This window comes from Coffea arabica, chromosome 5e, assembly GCF_036785885.1.
Source record: "Coffea arabica cultivar ET-39 chromosome 5e, Coffea Arabica ET-39 HiFi, whole genome shotgun sequence".
Taxonomy (NCBI): domain Eukaryota; kingdom Viridiplantae; phylum Streptophyta; class Magnoliopsida; order Gentianales; family Rubiaceae; genus Coffea; species Coffea arabica.
Window position 1 is genome coordinate 33,890,892 of NC_092318.1, and position 6,240 is coordinate 33,897,131.

The following is a 6,240-nucleotide window of genomic DNA, read 5'->3' on the forward strand; positions in this document are numbered from 1 at the left end:
TCAGTCTGAGGGTAGTATGCAATGCTTAGGCATAGCTCAGTCCCCATCAGTGTGAATAGTTCTGTCCAAAATTGACTGGTAAATACCTTGTCTCTGTCTAATAACATGCTTAATGGCATTCTATGTAGTCTGCAAACCTGATCCAGGAAGATTCTGACCACTGTTGGAGCATCAAAGAGGTGAGTTAGGCTGATGAAGTGAGCATACTTAGTGAATCTGTCCACTGTCACCATGATAGTGTCCCTCCTTTCTGAGGTAGGCAACCTCTCAATGAAGTCTATGGTGACATGGCTCCAGGAGTACTAAGGTGTGGGTAATGGTTGCAGGAGTCCAGGATAAGCAACATGCTCATCCTTGCACCTCCTACAAGTATCACATTGCAGTACTGTATCCTTGACTTCCTTGTACATCCCTGGCCAGTGAAAAAGCTGCTTGGCCCTCAAGTAACTGGCTTGTACTCCCGAGTGACCTCCTAGTTGTGAGTCATGAATGGCAGTGATGATTTTTCTTCTAATCTCTCCTCCTTTTCCCACCACCACTCTCCCTTTGTATCTGACTATCCCATCCTGGTAAGAGTAGTCCTGTAGGGAGTTTGGTGTAAGGATCAGACCCTTGATCATCTCCTGAACTTCTTCATCCCTTTGGTAACTCTCCACCACCTCCTTTACCTACTCAGGGATGACACAGGTCATTTCTGTAAAATCCCCTTCTTCCTTGCTGGTTCTCCAGGACAGTGCATCTACAACAACATTCTTCCTACCCCTCTTGTATTGAATTTCATAACTTAACCCCAACAGCTTAGTGAGCCACTTCTGTTAGAGTGGATTGGTGACTTTTTGTTCTAATAGATATTTGAGGCTCTGGTGATCTGTTCTGATTATGAAATGATAGCCCTCCAAGTAATGCCTCCATTTGGTGACTGCAGTAACTAATGCCAACAGCTCCTTTTCATAAATGGATAGCCCCAGATTCTTTGTCCCTAAACTCTGACTTAGGTAAGCAATAGGCCTCCTTTCCTGCATAAGCATAGCTCCTATCCCTCCATAGCAGGCATCGGTTTCTATGATGAAAGGCTTATCAAAGTCTGGCAAGGCTAGCACAGGTGTGCTGCACATAGCCATCTTGAGTCTCTGAAATGCCCCCTCAGTCTCCTCAGTACATTGGAATCCCCCTTTCTTCAGTAATGATGTCAGAGGTTTGGCAATAGATCCATATCCTCTTACAAATTTCCTGTAGTACCCTGTCAATCCTACAAATCCCTTTAGCTGCTTCACATTTTCGGGTCTTGGCCAGTTCACCATTCCTTCAATCTTCTTAGGATCTGCCTGCGCTCCTTCAGCAGAGATTATGTGGCCTAGGTACTCAATTTGAGTCTGTGCAAAATAGCATTTACTCTACTTGGCATATAGCTGGTGCTGCTTCAGCAGTTCTAGCACTTCTGTCACATGTTGAAGATGGGCCTCTAGTGTAGGGTTGTACACCAAGATGTCATCGAAGAACACTATAACATACTTCCTCAGTTGCCCCTTGAAAACCTAGTTCATTAAGCTCTGGAATGTATCAGGAGCATTAGTCAGCCCGAATGGCATCACCTTAAATTCATACAGTCCCTGATGAGTGCTGAATGCAGTCTTGTGCCTGTCCTCTACTTTGACCTTGATCTGATGGTATCTTGCCCTAAGATCAATTTTAGTAAAGTACTTAGATCCATGCAACTCATGAATCAGTTCATCAATCAGAGGCATTGGGAACTTATCCTTCACTGTGAGCTCATTGAGTTGCCTGTAGTCTACACAGAACCTCTAACTCCCATCCTTCTTTTTGACTAACAGCATAGGAGAGGCAAACGAGCTGTTACTAGGTTGTATAATCCCCATCTATATCATCTCCCTTACCAGCCTCTCTATTTCTGATTTCTGCACATAGAGGCATCTGTAGGGTCTGATCTGAAATGGTTTGGCTCCCTTCTTTAGTGGTATTCCATGGTTATGACTCCTAGGGAGAGGCAGACCCTGAGGTTCAGCAAAGGCATCCTTGAACTGGTTCAAAATCTCTTTCAAGCCTATTGGGATCTATTCCTGTCCTTCCTGCTCCTCTTCTACTATAGTGAGGTATGCAGTAACTCTATACTCTTTTTTCTTCTCCACTTGGCCAACTTGCCCCCTTTAATGGCTATCAGTTTTAGATCACTAGGTTCACCTTTCAATTCCACCATCTCCTTTCCTTTGCAGAATTTCATGCTCAGTTTGTTGAAATCAAACTCGATGGGGCTGTATCTGGCCAGCTAGTCCACTCCTAGTACCATATCACAGCTCCCTAACTTCAGAGTGTTGAAGTTGTGTTGAAACTCATACCCCTGAACCTTCCATTCCAAGGGTCTGCTGAGTTGCCTGTACTCCAGCCTTTCCCCATTAGCTACTCTAACTGTCAGGGGTGTTCCTGATACCTGTAGTCGTAGATGAGAAGCCAGTCTTTCATCCAGAAAACAATGTGTGCTACCACTATCCACCAATATTAGGAGCTCTCTTCCCTCAAGTGTCCCCTTCAGTTTGAAAGTGCTATGTCCATTTCCTCCAGCCAAGGTGTGAATTGATACCTCTATCCTCTCATTACTGACTCCTCCTTCAATACAGTCACAAAACTCCTCTCCTTCATCCACTACCCCACTAGTGACCTTAACCAGCTCAGATTGCTTATCCTCCAAGATATACTGAATCTGTGTTTGCTTGCAGATGTGGCCTAGAGTGTATGGTTTTGCACATTTGTAACATAACCCCCTCTCCCTCCTGTAGTTAAATTCTGAGGGAGAAATCTTCCTGAATTGGTCTGCTGTTGTACCTCTCATCCTGTGTCCTTTATTGTCATTGCTCCTAGGTCCCTTAGAGTCATCATTAGGCGACTTGTGCCTCATATGTGTTGTAGATTTGGCCTATTATTCCCCATGGAATTAGAGTTGAGTGGGAATTTCTGAGGTATTATCCTTTGTGTCCTCCTCATAACCTCCCAGTCCTTCTCTTGTAGTTTAGCAGCCTCTGTGGTATCTACTAAAGTGCGAGGTCTAGCCATTCTCACCATGTTTACAATTTCACTCTTCAAGCCACTTAGAAAACAAGATTTGTAATAAGAATCAGGTTGGTTAGGTAGGAACGGCATTACCAGGGATTTCAGCAGTTCAAATTTCTCCAAGTCATCAGCCACACTCCCAGTCTGTGTCAGCTTGTTAAACTCCTCTATGGTCTCTTCTGGTGTTCCCTCTCCAAATCTCTCACACACTACCATAGACAACTCCTCCCAGGGAACTATATCTCTCCCGTGATACATCCCATGGAACCATATGTCTGCTTTCCCTCTGAGGTGTAGTTGAGCCAGATCAGACTTCAGTTCTTCTTCTACCCCTTGGATTTGGAAGTACTTGTTGGCTCTCCTGACCCATTTCCTGGGATTATCTCCATTAAACACAGGGAAGTCAAGTTTTGGCAGCCTAATTTCCTCCCTTCCCTTCTGTTTTCTCAGATTTCCTGTTGACCAATTCCAGCTTCTGATGCCCTCCAGAGCTACTTCCCTCATCCACTCTTTCCTTATCAGTCAATTTGGCCATCATCTGAGCAATCATATTCATCACGCTCTCATACTTCTGATCCAAGTTTTTTATGATTTTCTCACTACTCTCCTGCCTGTGTTCCATGTCTCTCATAGCTTGCTCCAGTCCATCATTCTTGTTGGCGAATGTCCTCATGACACTCCCTAGCTCAGTCAGGTCCTTCCTCATCATCTCTTCCTATGTTTTAGTCATCCCAATGGCTCGTAGCTGGCTCTGATACCACTGTAATGGTACTAGACTGAGCTAAATAGAAATGTAAACTTGACAATAGAAATTGATAATCGTAACTTGACAATAATCAACTAAACAACAAGGTAAGCTGAGGAAGATAACTCAGAAGTTGCTTTTATTAATGAATGAAGAATTACAGAAAAGGGCGAGAAAATTAAGAAGATGAACAGAAATAAAGGAATTTGGGGGAAAAGGGAAACAGAATGAGGTTCAGCTCAATTCTGTTGAAATTACACCAAAATTGTTCCTCCCTATTACATTCATCCGACACCTTATATAACTATTAGCTAATAACTAATTTCCAAAACTTCCAATTACACTCGCCCACATGGCCAAGTGGCTGAGGGTCTATTACAACTATTTGAAAGTTTGTTGCTGAGTTTCGGTTGTCTTCTTGCGCTTTTGTTGCAGAACTAATTCCCAGCAAAAGTATGGTTTTTGGAATCACGCTTTTGCTTGTTTTTTCTTCCTGTTCTCACGCCTTCCTTCCTTCTATCTTCACGCCTTCAATTGACTTCATGACATCAACAAAAAAAAATTTGCAGCCACTAGGGTTTCTTTGTCCCAAACAAAATTAGGGTTCATTTTTTTCTAGTCGCTGTCTGACTTTGTTCTTTTTTATTGCCTTCAATACTTGTTTCCAAAATCTGGTGTTATTGTTGTTTCATAATTTAGTTAAATTTTTGAGTAAAAGAAAAAAAATCTGTTCATATCTAGTTAGGGTTTTTGAGTTGTTCTCATAGTTTTCTTGAAGAAACCTAAAGTTGTCTTCTAGGGCCCTTCTTGTTCGAGGTACAAAATGGGAAAAGCAGACTGACCTTGTAAAAATTCTTGGAATCTGAAATCAAAACATGAGTTTCTTGAAGTTCTTGATTGTTAAAAGAGTCAATCTTGAATTCTTGAAGTCGTGAGTGATATTCTTGAAGTTGTGCGAAGAAAACCTAAATCTGTCTTGTTGAAACCCAAGGAATCTTTGGGCTATTGGGGGATACATCTTCAAAACTTTCTTCTTTCTTGAATTCTGAAAATACCTTGAATTCTTGAGAGAATCTAGAAGTTTAGCTGGGCTCTTGGGAATCGATTCTTGTCCAAATCAAAGCTGCAAATTTCCAGCTGCCAAAGACCTAGTATCCATCTTGACGTTTTGGTTGTTGTATAAAAAAAATTGTTGCAGCCACGAATTTGATCCATAAAATATCCAGAATTGAGGCTTATTTGTGTTTGTGGAGTTCTTGTATCAACTGAACAATTACGACAAGAAAATAGCTGTAGTTTCTAATCCAATTCCTATTCGGATTCCTTGAAAAGCTTAACCGCCAGCTATTATCCAATTTCCTTTGGGAAAACTTGTGAACCAGCCTTGAAATCCTTGTTTCTTTGGGAAAAGTAGGTAGTTCTAGATTTGTTCTCAGATATTTAGTCCAAATAAATTTTCCAGATCACATCTGTCGTTATAATCGGGTAGCATCCTGTCAAACTGTTCTAGAGTTGGATTCCTAGCAGTTTTTGTGTCAATATTTTTAGTTTAATTCTAGTAGTTTCTAACCATAAACTCCAGTAGTTTCCAACCTTAAACACATCATCAAAATTCCTATTTGTCGAGTGTCAAATTTCTAGATTTTGGTGTTGCCTTTTGAACTAGTCTACGGAGTCATTTTTTACTAGCTATTAAGTTGTTATCTCCAGCTTAATTCTAGTAGATTTTCATATTTATTCTTGTTCCAAAAAGTCAAGTTTTCTCCCTCAAAAATTCCAGAATGTCATGAAGCTAAAGCTAAAGGAAATGAGAAGTCGTGGTCTCGGTAGAAGAGGCATGGAATGAAGTGAAGAGGAAACTGCAGGAAGTGTGGAGTGAAATCACGCTTTTACTGGAAAATCAGCTCAAAGAACGTGACTGCATCATCAATGGTGGTTCTGTAACAACCTCTGACACCAGCAAGCCATGTGTTCGAATACGATTGCAGCATTAGGGAGCTAGTTATTAGTTAGTAGCTTTATGTAGGAGATTTGATGTCATTAGCAAAGAGAATATTCAGATTTCAGTTTAGAATTTGAGAGATTTTTTCTCATTCTTTACTTTCCTTTTTCCTCAAGTTTTCCTGCCTTTCTGATCATCTTCTTCACTGTAACCATTCTCTCTGTATCTGAATTTGTTACTTAATGAAATATTAGTGTTTGAGCTCAATTATTAGCTCTTAGTTTCAGTTACTGTTCCATTACATCGCCATTAATCTACTGGAGTCAACCATCTTTTGGTTCGATACCATTACAGTGGTATCAGAGCCACCTACGAGCCATTGGGATAACTAAATCACAAGAAGAAATCAAGAAGGATCTTACTGATTTGGGAAGTGCTATGAGAACTTTCACCAATAAGAATAATGGATTAGAGCAAGCAGTGAAGGCCA